This window comes from Meriones unguiculatus, chromosome 17, assembly GCF_030254825.1.
Source record: "Meriones unguiculatus strain TT.TT164.6M chromosome 17, Bangor_MerUng_6.1, whole genome shotgun sequence".
Lineage (NCBI taxonomy): Eukaryota > Metazoa > Chordata > Mammalia > Rodentia > Muridae > Meriones > Meriones unguiculatus.
The window spans coordinates 34,816,321-34,832,993 of NC_083364.1; the positions used below are offsets into that span (position 1 = coordinate 34,816,321).

At 46.8% G+C, this 16,673-nt stretch overlaps 1 protein-coding gene across 3 annotated transcripts in view; it reads right to left on the reverse strand.

Annotated features, from left to right (window-relative positions):
* The window catches only part of Xxylt1 (xyloside xylosyltransferase 1), a 172,272-nt gene that overhangs the window by 128,078 nt on the left and 27,521 nt on the right, over positions 1–16,673 (reverse strand). The window lies entirely within an intron of this gene.

Below are 16,673 nucleotides of genomic sequence, written 5' to 3' on the forward strand. Positions count from 1 at the left end.
ACTGGGAACCTGGGGCTTGGGGATCCTAAGCCCCATTCACAAAAGCAACTCAGGAAGGAAAGGGCTTTTTTCAGCTTGCAGGTTAAGGTCTATTAACAGGGGAAACTGAGATAGGAACTGGGGCAGAAAACCTGAAGGGACATGGCTTACCGGTTTGCCCTCAATGGTTTGTTCAGTTGTTTTCTTGCACAACCCAGGATCTCCTGCCCAGGGAGGGATGGCAGTGACCACAGAGGGCTGAGGCCTGCCATGTCAAACACCAGTCAAGAACATGCCCAATCTGATGGAGGCATTTTGTCATCTAACATTCCTTCTTCCTACGTGACTCTGTTCTGTGTCTACTTGACAACAACTAACCGGCACACTTGGCATGACCTCCAAGTCACAGTGCCTTCCTTCCTCACCAGGCTGTTCTAGAATGTGTCTAAAATCTGTCTCCGTGTCTTTGCCTGTCACTGCCGTTTCCTCAAGGCTGTCCAGGGCTACAGCCTGTCTGTCTTCCTCCCTTCCTGTCTTTGGGAAGCCAAATCCCATTTACTGTGAAATGGTCTGTGTGGAAATGCCATGAGGGGCACCTAAGCAGTAGCGTCTGACACCATCCAGGAAGGCACCATGGCCTTCTGAGCAGCGCCTTCCAAGAGCACTGTCCGGCATCCGCACCATCCGAGGCAGCAGCCACTAGTCACGTATGGCCCGAGCGCTTCAAGTACAGTGTGTATGATGAGGAAACAGATTTATTTCCTTTGCTCTTGATGAAGTGGATAGAAATCACCACCTTGTTTGATAAACCAATAAACCTGGATTCTGCGCTGGCTAGTGAGTAAACTGGCGGTCCTTCAGGTGCTGGGTACAGCAGGGCAGGCGCTCAGCAGCCACAGCCACTCACTGCTCCCGTGGCTAAGCTTACAAGGGCCCCAGCTTCCTCTCCATCCTCCAGTCCTGCCCTAGAGCAGCTTCCCTTACACACAGAGATCCCTCTGAGGGCTCTTCCCTCATGTAACAGCAGCAGTTTTTAGTGGGGCACAACAGGGCAGGGCAGACAGAAACCACAGACATGAAGCAAGTTCCATGAAAACATGAGGATGAATGAGGCCTTTGCCTTCAATCTGTGACTCTGCGTGGAATTTCTTTTATGATTTCTATCATTACATTAAAAGTTAGAGCCGAACTATGTACAAAAATTTTAAATTAAACAGACAAATTAGACAAGAAAATGAGGATTATTAAAAAGTGCTTTGCAGAAACTAAAATGCCAAAGTAATGAGGAATATTGGGTGAGACGAGACTAAACACTCTATAATTGCCAGCTAAACAAGTCATTAACTGTCACTTCATGAATTTTTTTTTTTTTAAAAGAAGGAGCATAATTGAGGACAGAGTTAGCAAACGGACCATCTTTGGTGCAGGGATGCTATGTCCTTTTTTAAGGTCAGTGCCGGTCAATCATCTTACAGTATAACCTCCCCTGCGTGAAGAAATCATTATGCAGCGCAGCAGTTATTTCCCGGACATCTTGGCATGGAACTGGCAATCTGCTTTCACAGTCCAATTAGCTTTTAACTTGAAACAATAGCAGCTAGCTTCCATTTTCTGTTGGGATACTTATTTACAACAAATGTGCAATGTTGTTTCAGACTTTTTGAGGGAATCTTCAAAGGAAAACAGCACTCAGCTGTGCAGCCAAGAAAGCCACTAGCACCTGGCATTGCAACGGGAATCCTTGACCCTCCAGGGAAGCCATGGGTCCATGTCAAGGCCATCTCCTCCACTTGCCAAGTACAGCTGTCATCCTGCTTACCCAGGAGCAGCAATGACATGCCTATGGCTCTCTTCAGCCAAGAGAGCTGCAGACAAATAAACCTGGATTCTGCTCTGGCTTCAGGGTGTGGGGTCTTACATTTAAGTCTTCAGACCATTGTGAGTTGATTTTTATAGGTGATGAGAGTGGCTCTAGGTTGTCTGTGGTGTGAGTGTAAACAGCCTGTGTGGCACCATTTACTGAACAACTGTCTTCACTGAACAGTTAGATGCTAGTGCACTGACCATGTTCTGGGCTCTCTCTTCTGTCCCTCTGGTCTGTGTCTGACCCTACACTACTACTTTGTAGTATATGTTAGTCATGTAGTACAATTCCTCCTGCTTTGTGGGCGTTTGTTTGTTTGGTTGGTTGGTTGGTTTTAGGGCTTTTTGCTCAAGACTAATTTGGCTATTTGTAAGTCTTTTAAAGTTACACACAAATTTGAGAATTATACTTGTTTCTGGGGAGACAATGTCACTGGCATCCTTCAGCTTATGTAAGTTCTCCTGTTCCTGTGTTTCTCCTAGCCCCATAGTCTAGCCATTGTGTACTGTGTCAGGACCTACACGAACAGCCTGAGGAAACAAGGATCTCCGGCAGGAGCATCATTGAATTCTTGTATTTTTGAGATATGCAGAACTGAAGAGCATTTTGTGACTAAGATAATCTGTTCCTCACCTGACCACCAGCCCCCAAACCTGTAAGAAGGCACCCACCAGCCTTTGTTCAACCTTCCTGTAAAAACCACTCCTAGGTTAGCTTCCTGGGAAGATAATTCTGCAGGGTGATTGTCTGACATCCTCTGATCAGCAGGCACACCCTTTAAAAACACTGGAAAGTAGTTGGGCTGTGGCACATGCCTTATGTCCCAGCACTCAGGGGGGCAGGCAGATCTCTGTGAGTTCAAGGCCAACCTAGTCTACAGAGGGAGTTCCAGGATAGCCAAGGCTATAGAGAGACTCTATCTCAAAACAAACAAACACACACAAAAAAAAAAAAAAAGAAAGAAAGAAAGAAAGAAAGAAAGAAAGAAAGAAAGAAAGAAAGAAAGAAAGAAGAGACAGTTCTTAATAGAGTTCTCTATCTTCCAATACCTCGTCTCTTGACTAACAGGCTTTATGCTTGCTAATCTGTGTGGTTGTCCACAGGACGGTTTCAGCTGTGTCACTGTGTCTTTGAAATATCCAGAATTTCTGTCCCTGAGAGAAGCAACAGGTAAGAACAGGAGCTGTGAATGGCATGCAGACCAGTCTCAAGGACACCTGGGCTGGAGCTCTCTCAGCCTCCACCTGCACATTTTCAGGAACCTACACTCCTGGGACCTCCACAGCCCATTCTTTAGCTGACGGCTTTACCCACTCCCACCTCATGCAGAGCTCTTTGGTTTCCACCTTTCCTTCAAGAGAACAGCAGACACAACCCTATCCCCAAGCCAAGGTGGAGCATGCCCGCATTGGAAAAAACTAAAGATGTGAGCCTAACAAAATTAAAATCTCTCTTCCACACTCACTCCTGTGGTGGAGCACTCAGGAGGCAAAGGCAGGAGGATCTCTGTGAGTTCGAGGCCAGCCTGGTCTACAGAGTGAGTTCCTTAACTCTCTGATCCAGCTACTGGCTGTTCAGCTCTTTATCTGACCAATCAGAGGTGATGAAGCACAAAGTTTACAACACACCAAGACACTGTCATAATAATGACAGTGCCAACATCTCAACTGTAACCAGATCTTAGGTATAGAAACCAGCATTTGTATACACAGTGCACAAAAACACCCTCCAACACTCTGCAGTGGCAGGGTCCCAAACAGAATTAGCAGCTAACATGACAAGGTAGCCACAGCACTGTTCCTATCACCCAGACTGACCTTGCTGGTGTGTCTGACTGTGGGCAGGAACCATCGTCTACAGATTGCTCAGACAATGTGAGTTTCTCACCCATTACCACCCTCATCATCTTTTAAAAGTAAATCCCGGCCTAGAGAGATGGATAGCTCAATGGCCAAGAGCATGTACTGTTCTTCCAGAGGACTCAAGTGTGATTCCCAGCAACCATGTCAGGTGACTCACAATTGCCTACAACTGCAGCTCCTGAAGGGTCTTCTCCAGCCTCTGCAACACCTGCACTCATGTGCACAAACCTACACATAAGATTTGTTTTTAAAGCCAAGTGGGCTGTGTGTGCTGTGTGACTCATACCTGTAATTCCAGCACTTGAGAAGTACAGGCAGGAGGAAAGGAGTTCAGGGCCAATTTGTGCCATAGGAGAGCCTGGTTCAAACAGAAACAAACAAACAAAAGCCAAACTGGATGTGCCTGACCGCAGCGCTCATGGCCTGCTGCCCTGAAGCACTCAGAAGGTAGGGCAGATAGTTGTCAAGTGCCTGCCGTGCTTTCCTCTAAAGTTCGGCAATGCCATCTTCAAATACACCCACAAAAGGACACACAGACACTCCCTGGTGGTCTACTAAATGGTCTCACACAAATCATGTCACTCATGAGAGACAATCAAGAGAACACAGTCCTATCCCCAGTGGGTGAATCAGAAATAGAAGCAGTGGAAGAACCAATAGATTAAAAGAAAGGGAGACATTCTTACACCATGAGGTAAAGGGTAAACCTGGAGAAAACTGATGACCTCTTATAAAACAAGTAAGTACCACAGAGCCCAGCAAATGCAATTCTCATCATTTGTATCAGAGAAATAAAAACTGGTTCACGTAAAGACCTGGTACACATGCCTGTGCAGTTTTAATCATAATCACTCAAAGCTCAAGACAGCCTTTGCTCTTTGCTGAATGAATGGTTAAGCACACTGAGCTATATCCACACTGGGATATACTACTAAACATGGATTATTGACCCATGCAATAACTTGAGTGAATTCCTGTATGTTATGTTGAGTGAAAAAAAAAAAAAAAAAAGGCCACTCCCCAAAGATGCCACCTGATTCAGCCTGTATAGCACTCTGGTGATGACAACAGTGCAGTAATAGTAGGTGGAATAGTAAATGCCCTGGGTTGAGAATTACCCAGGGGAATACAAGAATACAAGGGATCCCCTCATGGTCAGCGAAATGTCCTGTGCTTGATGGCACCAATGTCTGTATCCTGCTTGTCATATTTATTGTAGTCTTGCAAGATGTGACCACTAGGGCAAAATGAGCAGAAGACCTCTGTATTCCTTCTTAAAACTACATATTAATGTATAATTATCTCAACAGAATAAGACTGAAGAGCCTCAGTTTAGCTCTACCTCAGCTGAATGCCTCTGGCCCATGAGCAATAATCACTCTCAGCCATGACTACATGAGGACTCAAGCTCATCAGCCTGCCATTTGCTGTCCTCAGATGCTCTCTGGAGATTGGCCAGAAACATCAATCCCTTAGGACCTTCCACAAAGCCTTTCAGTATACAGCATCTGGGTCCTTCAAAGTCAAGTGCTCCAAGACAGAGAAAAAGTACCCAGGATGGAAGCTACAGTCTTCTACAGTAACCTCAGAGGTGATATGCTGTTACTCTTGTCATATTCTAGTCATCAGAGTCAAACTCCAGCTCAACACAAAGCAAGGGGATGCCACCAGGGGCCAAATACAGGGATGAGAATCACAGGGGCCATCTCAGAGGCTGCCCACAACACCCCTCAAGGACGGTACTTCCATGGCAGCCTTTCCTTCCTTCCCTCCTTCCTACCTTCCTCCCTCCCTCCTTCCTCCATACTCCTTAAATTATAGCTATCTATATATCTATATAAACATCTAATGCTCCCACTAGTAACAAAAGTCATGATGGCAAAACCCACATCTGGTCCACATCTTTTGCCTCCATGCCTAGCATGGCATCCAGTCCCAATGGCTGTTGTAAGTGGGTGAGTGGTAGTCACTCTCCATATTCTTGCTGGAGAAGCAGACCAGATGGGCGGGTTTGGACCACATGGTCCTACCTGCTCTCTCCCAGCTGGCTGGACCAACAAAACATGATAACTAAAAATAAATCCGCGCTGTGGAACTTATATAGGGTGGCCAAATGGTTCTTTAGTAAGACCTGAAATGGAAATACCAAAAAGTATGCTTGTTAAGGAAATGGCACAATAAACCAAAGCCCCTACACCACTTCTGTTTCACAAAAGCAGAACAAAATTTAAGCAGAAAGTAAAACAGAAACATCTGGATAGAAATAATCATGTTCTGGGGTGGGGACCACCCACCCAGTCAATGCCCCAAAGAAGCCCTATGCTCCAGTTGCAGCCCCTCCTGTGACAATCCTTTCTTGCTGACTTTGAAGTTCTCGAGACATTGGAAGAGTGCCTGGATACCTTGACAGAAGTATGGGAAGGCATTTACTTGAAGTTAACACCAAATCAGCTCAGTCAAAAGTTCATACTCATCACAGGCCCTAAGTTTCACAGGCCTGTGACTAAAGCCTATAATAGACAAACGTTACCACATAAATAAAATGTTTTGTTTTGTTTTAATTCAGGCAATCATCTGGGTATGATGACTCGTGCCTTTAATCCCTGCACTCCAAAAGCAGAGGCAGGTGTACATCTGTGAGTTCAAGGCCAGCCTAGTATATAAAGCAAGTTCCAGGCCAACCAGGACTACACAGTGAGACCCTGCCTCACTCACTCACTCACTCACTCAGAGGATAGGAGGATATAGCTCAGTCAGTGAAGTGCTTGTCACATGAGTCTGAGGACCTGAATTTGATTCTCATGTAAAAACCCAGGAAAGTAGCTTTCAAAGTAGCAAAAGATACTACAAAGACTGTTAGGGAGAAAAGTGATCAAAGCCTTCCCAGGTACGAACCCTAGAGACTGCAATAATGACTGGCACAGCAAGATGAGTGTAATCATGGCAGAGAAGTTACGGGCATAACCAACTGCTTTCTAATTGACTTTAAGGCCCGCTCCATAGAACGAAACACACACCTGGCATGGCAAATGTGGCCAAGAACCAATGGTCGAAGAGTTCACAGGCCCTAAATGTGAACCTACTACTATTACTTTGTTAAATAGACAAAGTATTAATCTGCCCTCTAAATTCCTATCTTCTACCAGTAGATTAGTGCATCTCTCAGACCTCCTCATAGAAGTTTCTCTGTGCAGTGCATGGTAGTTGAAGCACAAATTTACAATTGGCCAAAGTACGGAGAATAAATGACTGCAGAGTGCTCAGCCACAAATGAAACATCTGTACCAAATCCCCTTCCCCAGTGCTCAGGGAACACTGTGGAAGTAGGGACAGAAAGACTGAGAAAGCCAGAGGACAGAGAGGACCAGAGCAAAACAGTCTTCTGAACAAGACAGAACCACTGCTCTCATCAACTCACAGCAGCTTTGGCTGCCTGGACAAGACCTGTACACAATCAAGCCAATCAACACTGTAGCATGGAGCTGGGATTTCACAGCCCCTACCCAAGGTGAGGAGTAGCGACACTCAGTGGCTTCTGGGGAGAGGCAGGGTCAGTTGTTTGTTTGTTTTGTTTTGGGGTTTTGGTTTGTTTTTAAGGACATGGCCTCATACCCATTACTAATGTGAGCAGCACAAATTCGACTTAAGGGGTCACCCCAAAGAGGTCAACTACCTAGACAAGGATATCCAGTTCCTGGGTCTCAATCCAAACAGCCTATATCAGCTCAAAGACCCCGCCCTGCAGAGTCATACAAAATCTACTTGCTTTTCTGCTATTTTACTATTCTCCGTTCCCATCACCCAAAAGATAACCTTGGTTTGATCCCCAATAAACTACTGTTTCTTGGAGGGATCCAGTTCGGTGGTTTCATTGAACCCTTGCTTACGATCAGGATTTACTTAACTCCGCTTTACCTCTCAGGGCTAATGTGCCTCACAGGGAGCTCTATTCCAGAAGGTTCTAAGCAGGCAGTAGCTTGGTGTGGCAAAGACAGAAAGAAGGGACCAGGCCAAAAGAAAAAGATGAGTCAGCCCGGAAAGTAGGACAGCAAAGTAGGACCAATGACTTTGTCTTAAGCTACTATGAGCACAGAAACCACATCAAATGTGGAAGGGCCAGACAAGAGGAGCTGCAATACTCTCCCTTTGGTGCCTCAGGTATCCAAACTGCATGGAGACAAAGAGAATCTATACACAGCTATATACACAAAGAGAATCTATACACAACTCCAGAGGTGTGTGGTGACCACACCAAGCAGATTGGAGCTCAGTACCATCTTGTTACAAATAAGTTTGGGGTTACAAATAAAGAGACCACCACTCCAGCTGAAGTGTCTGGACAAGGCAGACTTTACTCTTGGAGAGCACCCACATGGAGAAAGGAAGTACACTTAGTTTTCATTCCAAGGAAGGTGATGACTGCCTTTCCCCCATTGGCTGGGGTCTGACCTCACAATCTTCATCAGTTGGGTAGTCTGAAAAGAACTGGCAAGTAGGAAATGAAGCAGGAATGGGAAAGGGTCACTCCTCCTAGCCACCGAATTCCTGGGAGAGAGCCGTAGGCCTCTGAGTAAACAACGGTCCTCCTGGGTGGGAAGAATTAGGGCTTTTCCAAGTCTTAGAAAGTGGAGGGATAAAAATATCTTAATTCCTTGTCATAGACACATTTTATAGTATTTAACAGAAAAAGATTCATATTTGATATTTCTCAAGAGCTACCAGATGCCACTTGGGGGGGGGCCCAGGCTGCCCATCCAGCACCATGCCCTTGAAGGCCTGCTCTAGGTTCCTTCAGCCTTGGCCCTGGCCTTCCAGACTGACAGCTTCCGCTCCCCACCCCTCAAAGCCCAAAGACTAACTGAACTGACAGTGTCTGGTCTGTTCTCCACAGCTTCCTCCAAAGTCCAGACAGGTAGAGGCGGCTCCTGTGACCTCTTGCCATGACCACCAGTCATCTGAGCTCTCTCCCTTCCAAACCCCAAGGGCAATTAGCAGCACTGGGCTCCGCACCCTGCACACAATGCCAGCGGGTTAACCTTGAGGCAAAATAATAAAAGCTAGCAAGGGCCTTGAAAAGTTAAAAAGTGGAAGCCTATAGAGGAACTAAAGGCAAGAAGTCGCCATTCAACCAACACGGCCTTGGTTTCCATTCGCTGAGAATCAGCTTCCAGCCTTAAATTAACAGAAGAGTTAGGCACCACATGGCTATTTTTAGCAGTTATGAAAAATCTGCTCAGCTGTCCCCCATCAGAGTAAGAGGCACCAAACGCCTTCGATTTGCTCCAGAGCGGCTGCCAGAAAACAGCCTTCACTTGTGGACACACGTTCACAACCTTTGTTGTGATTCACACAGATGTTTTCACTCAGGCTAGTGCCCAGTGTCTGTTTTTTCCTTTGCCCTCTTCTATGTGAGAATGTTCTTCCTCACGCCATGTTCAACACTGGCAGTTGGGGGCTCCCCAGCTCCACCAGAACCCAGAGTCCAGAGTGTTTCCTCCAGTGGAAATGGAATGGCTGAGAAATTCAAACTCTGGCTGTGACCCACCTGCAAGGGCCATCCAGAATCTGCAATGGCTGCTAACATATCCAGATGCATCTACAATGGCTCAGGAGACACTTGAGATGATTGATTGGCCTCATAACAAAGTAATTCTCAATGTATACCTAATGAGTGAGTTTCTTTGTTTAATTTAATTGGAAAATAGCTACTGGATGTCTGTGTCTGGACTGTTCTCAACACTGGGAACATGCACAAGCTTAGCCCTTGTAGAGCTTACATTGGATACGGAAGCCAGAAGATCCAAAAACAAAGGAAAATAGAGCAAGACACATTCCACATAGATTTCTGCCAAGAGGCAAAGAACAGCCAGGCAGAAGCGCTCACCCCAGGAATGAGCAGTTTAATACACTACCAATGAGACAAAACAGATCAGGAGACAAGACAGAGAGAGAGAGAGAGAGAGAGAGAGAGAGAGAGAGAGAGAGAGAAAGATCATAATGGAGGAAACAGAAAAAAAGAAAAAAAAGAAAAAAAAGAAATGGGGTATCTAGTGTGGATCCATGGCAGGTTCCTCAAGAAGTAGAAAGGGTTACAGGCCCAGAGATCACAGCCCAATGACTCTAAGGGACATGGCAGCCAACACAAGACAAGCCAGGAGAACAGTAATCCTTCGGGACACTGCCCAGGGAGACCATTATCCCATGTGGCTTCCCTAGTGACTCCCCAAGATCGCGAAGCTAGGCTATGGTTTGCAGCCAGCTTTGGCAGATTCAGAGCCTGAGCTACACTCTGAGACACATGAGGTCCCTTTCTAGCCACTCAGACCTGCCTAGCTCAATCCTCCTCACAGACGTGAGAGATAGAAAACAAGGGAATCCAGACACATCCGTGGGTTCAGTCCATAGGGACACACCATCTGGAAACGTAGGCAGTCCTCCAGTCTCTGGGCTTCTATTCCCACCACTGGTGGAAGTCAGAGCCACACACATACCAGTAGGATGCGTGGGAGGAGCCAGGCAGAGGACTCATGTCTATCACCATTCATTAACAAGACATGCACACAGTGACTTCCCTCCTCGGCAGCCCAACGCCCAACACCCAGACAGTGTGCATGCAGGCGCATGGCCCTGAAGATGCAGCAAGTGCGGCAAGCATCCCTGAGGCCTGCAGGCTCCTGGATAGTAGGTTGTTTCCACAGAGGCCACAGTTGGAGGCCGTGGCTAGAGGTACCAGCTCATTGGCTACCGTGGAAACAGTTAGGTGCTCACTTGTAGCTTTTTAAGTCCTCTTGTCAGTTCAGAGTGGGTGGGGCTGGGGGACCCCTGACCAGCTGCTTTTGCCATAGTTAGAATTTTAATCCCCTCTGAGCAACAGGAACAAAGGCAAAAACAAAAACTAATCAAGTGCTCAAGCAAGCACACAGAGCCAAGCCTGTAGAGCAGTGGTTGTTCTCAACCTTCCTAATCAGCAACCCTTTGATATGGTTCTTCACGCTGCGGTGATCACCAACCAAATTATTTCTTTGCTACTTCCTAACTGTAGTTTTGCTACTGTTATGAATAAATATGTAAATAAAATATGCACATAAAATAAATGTGTACATATAAATAAAATGTAAATATCTGTGTTTTCTGATGACCTTAGACAACCCCTGTGAAAGGGCTATTCGACCCCACCTGAAGGAATCAAGACCCACAGGTTGAGAACCACTGCTCTAGAACCACATACAGTAGAGCTGGACACTAGACAGGGCTGGGGTCTGGGGCAAGATACAGAACATATAGGAAGCAAGCACCCAGGTGGGCAAACTACTTCATCACAGTCAGAACCTGGCTTTGGCGCCCTCCTCTCCCTTCCAACTTCCCACTGGCAAATGAGGCTTTGGGAGTTCATGAGGATAACCCTGGGCCTGTCTCAGCAAGGCCTCCTCCCCAATACTCCTTCAGCATCATTTGTTTATCCGACAAACAGATTCCCATGGGGCATCTACCCTAATTCTGTACAAAGAAAAAACAAATCTGCTGGTACCAGTTCACACAAAAATGCAAAGGACTGATGGGTACATGGTTCCATGGCAAAAATATTTGCCTGGTTGTACAAGAGTCTACATCCCTAACTGAGATGAGTGAAAGAAAGTCTGCTCTGCCCATTCTCATAACTGTCCCACATGTGAAGCCACAGAGCAAATGATGGCTGGTCTTGGCTGTCAGCTTGACAACATCTGAAATTAACTAAAACCCAAATGGCCGGGCACACCTGTGAGGGATTTTTTTCCTAATTAAATCATTTGAAATGGGAAGACCCACTTCTAATCCAGCCCTTTGAGGTAAGAAAATGCACCTTTAATATGGGTCACACCTGTGCTGGCAGCTTATCTAAAGGACATGGAAGAAGGAAGCTTGCTTTCATTGCCTGCTTTCTGTCACTCTCACTGCTAATTCCATTCCTCCACTAGCATTAGAGCCTTACAGCTGAGACATCCAGCCTTGTAGGCTGAACAACTACTGGATTCTTGAACCTTTCCTTGATAGGCAGCCATTGTTGGACTAGCTGGACCACAACCTAAAAGCCATTCGGATAAATCCCCTTTATATGTATCCTATAAGTTCTGTTCCTCCAGGGAATTCTGACTAATACAGAGCACTTAAAAACTACAAGTAAGGCCAGAAGTGTTGGCACTTGCCTTTAATCCCTGCACTTGGGAAACAGAGGCAAACAGATCTCTGTGAATTTAAGACCAGATAGTAAGATCTTGTCTGGAAAAAAAAGTTTATGTTTTCAGTCTCAGAAAAGACTCCTGGGCCCAGATTTTTTTGGTTCTGTTGCTCTCCTTGTGGAGAGGTCTTTCTATCTTCCAGGTCTTTCTATCTCCTCCTTCTTTCATAAGATTCCCTGCACTCTGCCCAAAGTTTGGCTATGAGTCTCAGCATCCAATTTAAACCATGCTGGGTAGAGTCTTTCAGAGGCCCTCTGTGGTAGGCTCCTGTCTTGTTCCTCGTTTTCACCTTCTTCTGATGTCCATCCCGTTTGCCTTTCTGAATGAGGATTGAGCATTTTACCCAGGGTCGTCCTCCTTGCTTAGTTTCTTTAGGTGTACAGATTTTAGTATGATTATCCTATATTACATATCTAATATCCACCTATAAGTGAGTATATACCATGTGTATCTTCATGCTTCTGGGATACTTAACTCAGGATGATCTTTTCTAGTTCCCACCATTCACCTGCAAATTTCATGATTTCCTTGTTTTTAATTGCTGAGTAGTATTCCATTGTGTAAATGTACCACAATTCCCGTATATATTCCTCAATTGAGGGACATCTGGGTTGTTTCCAGATTCTGGCTATTCCGAATAAAGCTGCTGTCTGGCTCTTTGATCACCTCCCCCTGAGGATGAGGGCCAGCCTTACCAGGTCACAGAGGAAGACTATGAAAGACAGTCCAGATGAGACCTGATAGGCTGGAGTCAGATGGAAGGGGAGGAAGGTCCTCCCCTATCAGTGGACTGGGGAAGGGGCATGGGAGGAGATGAGGGAGGGCAGGATTGGGAGGGAACGAGGGTGGGGGCTACAGCTAGGATACAAAGTGAATAAATTGTAATAAAAAATTTATAAAAAAAATAAATGTTTCCAAGGCAGACAGTGGCAAAAGCCCTCCAGGCCTGAGAGCTGTGGCAATAGAGAGCATGTATCAGGAGCAGTCAGGTCTCACGGGTGCTTTTGTCGTTATCCATGACTGCACAGGTACTCCTAAAGAAGCCATGTACCCATATGCAAACACCCTCTAGCAGCCATTGCACACCCCTGCTAGGTGGTCTGCTGCTGACACCAGGCAGGCCCCATGGGTCTCACCACTCCCCACAGTGCCCAGCCACAGACACAGAAAGGAATGCAGTTAGATCCCAGCATCTGTCCCTCGAAGAATGTCAGCTTTCCTAATGCACAAAGCCAGTCAGATCCTTCTTTATCAAGAAGGCCCTAAAGGCTGTCTGTCTCCTACATCCAGGGCCAAGCCCCCTAACAGGCGGCCAATCCTCTCCCACCCTCAACAGTTTTCCTCCCCCCTTTCACCACTGTCCAGCAAGTGTCCAGATGCTTTCTTCAAACATAAACAGTATGCTCATTTCCAAAACAACCTCCAGCCTTCCTGACTGCCATGTCTGCCTAACCCACTCACTGTCACTACCATGATGGTAAAACTTTACCATCCTCAAGTATCACCTCCTCCATGAAACTTTCCCACAAATTGCGTCACTCATCATCTTCTGAAACCCTTAGAACTGGCAGACCTTCACGCCATCTGCCATGGTTGCTAGAACACACCACTTGCCCCACTCAGGCAGGTCTGGAAGGCCTCCCTAAGGCAGAGGAGTGCTGTTTGACTTAGAAAACAGCAGACCATTAGCAAAGGCTAATGACACCTACGGACCGAGGGCAGGAGTGCCTTCCAGGGGTATGTGTTGGACCAGGAGAGGTTCCTGGGGCCTCTGACCACATGAAGGCTGTCTAATATCTGCCTGCCCCACCCAAGGAAACCTTGTCACGCTACAAATCATGCAGCCACTCACCCAGAGCTGATGGCTCCTCAGAGCCACGTGGGACAGAGACACTGGAGAGCCCAAAGGAGCTGAGCTGAGCTCCCTGCAGCTCCAGTCAGGCACATATTTCAGTTGTTATTGCATTAGATGCTTTCAATGGTGACAAAACTAACACATGGACAGAAAGAGAGAAAAGCCCTGAGGTTGAGTGAGGAGCAGAGAGTGGTCACAGGTACATGGAGGGACAGCGAGTGTGAACATCAGGATGGGCTAGCCAGCTACATGTGACCGCTGGAGCAAGCAAAAGAAAAACAAGGGCTGAGAAGAACGGAAGCCAGCATGCACGCCTGGCCTGCCCTTTTGCTCCTCCTGGGGCACTGCAGATGGAGTTTTCCTCACACTGCTTCAAGGGGACAGTTGGTGCACAGAACACGGGTTGCTTTCCCCACCCCATCCCACCCAGGCCATTCTGCAGGATTAGAACAGGGGAGATAGGTGGAGGTCAGAATCCACAAGGGACTGAATAGGTAGATGAGGTGGAACTTAGGTCTGGACATTAGAATAGAAGTAAAGGAGAGACCTAGCTCACCAAGACTCGGCAAGTTTCCTCCCGTCAAGTGGGAGAGCAGCTGACTGGAAGTCTACACAGATGCCTGAGCTCCACGAGAACTCAGACACCCTGGGCCTAGAAAACAGCACAGACCCTAACTGCGCAGTCAGCCCTGAGGGCACAGGGAGCTGATGCACCTGGCTTTGTAAGGATCACCTTTGGCTTGGTAATTCCACCCTTCGGAAGAAATCATGTGGGGACAATCATAAGGAGAGAAGATAATCTTTCTGCATGTGGACATGTGCCATAGTATAATTCACAATATTAAAAAGTCAAAAAGAAGCACCGAGCCAGCCCAGGACAGGGGGATAAAGTGAGCCAAGCTTCATCTAGTTAATGGACCGCTAGGGAAACCTCAAAAGACTGTAACTGCGCACAGCATAGGGAGGCCTGGCATTAACAGCTTGGCTGGTACTCTCGCTTTCGTTTTCTGAGTTGAAATCAGTTTCATGTCTTGACATACAAGAAGAGTCAGATGGATCTGAATGCACAGTGTAACTGCTACCTTGCCCAGATCTTTAAAATGCTATGTGTTGGGGAACTACCAGAAGATAGCAGGGATGAGTGATGCTGAGAGCACGTGCTGTGAAAGCATAACTTTTTCTATTTTATTACTGCTCTCAGATATTTTATACATGAGTCTTTCAAAATCAAAAAGGAAGAGAAGGGTGTAACTCAAGTGGTAGAATACCTGGTGAGGTCCCCAGTATGAGAAAAAAAAAACAACAACAACATTTTAAAAGTTCTTTAAGTACATGGGGTGACCTTTACAAACAGAAAGGAAGGAAGACAGTTCATAGAGACTTAACTGGCATCTCTCTGGAACTCTGGTCACCAAGTTCGTATACATGACTCTGGAAACACAGGCTTAACCCCACCTCCCAGGCCCCATACACCCCATTCTCATTTTCCTGAAGGGAAAAAAGAAAAAAGAATCCCAGGAAACAAACTAAACCTAACCAAAATAGCAAGAGCATGGCAGTTAAACAGGAACAAAGCCATCAACCAAAGCACAAACACAATGTCACGATGAACACATAAACACAAAGAACGGCAATAAAGAACCAACTCAGGATGGCATTCGTGATGTCTGAAAACAAAGTGTCCCTCCGGAAACTGCAGGGATTCCAAACCACCTGCTTAGCTGTACTCGACTGTGGCAACATGGCCAGGCTTCCTGTAAGAACACAGCCCAGAGATGCAGGAAGCACAGCCCTGCTTACTGGCTTTATGACTACAGAGATTTAGTAACTCCTAGACTCTTCTTAGCAAGGAAATCCTGGGCACATGCAAGCATAAATCTCTGGAAGCACATTAACGTTTGCTAAAGAACCCAAGAGAACACGGGGTAATTGAGCTAAAAGAGCTCCTTCCACATCCTGTATGTCCTTAAAGGCCCTGACCAGCCATGGAGTGCCTAGATGGCCTATACACCACACTGGGTTTCTAGCAAAGCCCTAGTAAAGCCTTCTTCAGCAGACATGGCCTCATGGCAATACCAGATCTCTGTGAGGCAGAGCAGCTTTCCCATATGGCCTGTCTCCATTTGCTAAGCTAGGGGAGAGGATCCTAGCAGCATCTAGGGTCACCTAGATCCCCAGGTCCTCTGGGATTCACGGCCCCACTTCCTGAATAGCTGGGGAGCTGGAGTAACGGCATCTTCCTTCCCTGCAAACCAGAGGAGCTGCATTTTGCCTGTACTGGATACAGGCAAACACAAACACAAACTGACACAGAGCCCAGCGACCTGCTGGTGGAGGGAGGGAGGGAAACTCAGCAAGGCCAGGATGCTTCTCCCTGATCTGCTGTCCTTTGGTGTCACAGGCAGTCACAGATGCAGGATGGCAGATGGGCCAGGCACTGCTACCTGGCAGATGGGGAGAGCCGTGGGAGACGGCATCTAGGAGTACAACAGGGTCAAAGTCAAGAGGCTGGGTGGAGAAAGAACGTGTCCCAACGTGTCCAGGACTACTCCAACAGTGGAGCATCCCTTCGGGCCCTGCATCTGTAGCAGGCAGGCTGAAGCAGCTCACTGACTGGCTCAGCCCTTCATTTCACAGGCAAGAGACAGACCTAGAGACACAGGTACCTGAGCCAGAGCCATGTGCACAGCTGGTAGCAGAGCAGAGGCCAGCACCTGACCTTGGACTCTAAGGGAACAGGAGCCACACCTGTACTAGGTATTCCCAGAGAGCTTTCATCTGGGTCACCTGAAGGGAGAGAAAGCTATCTGGAGAGGCAGGACTCTAAATCAGACAGGCATGACTTCAAATTCTAACTCTGCCACTTGGTAGATGACAGTCTCAATTCACATGTCATT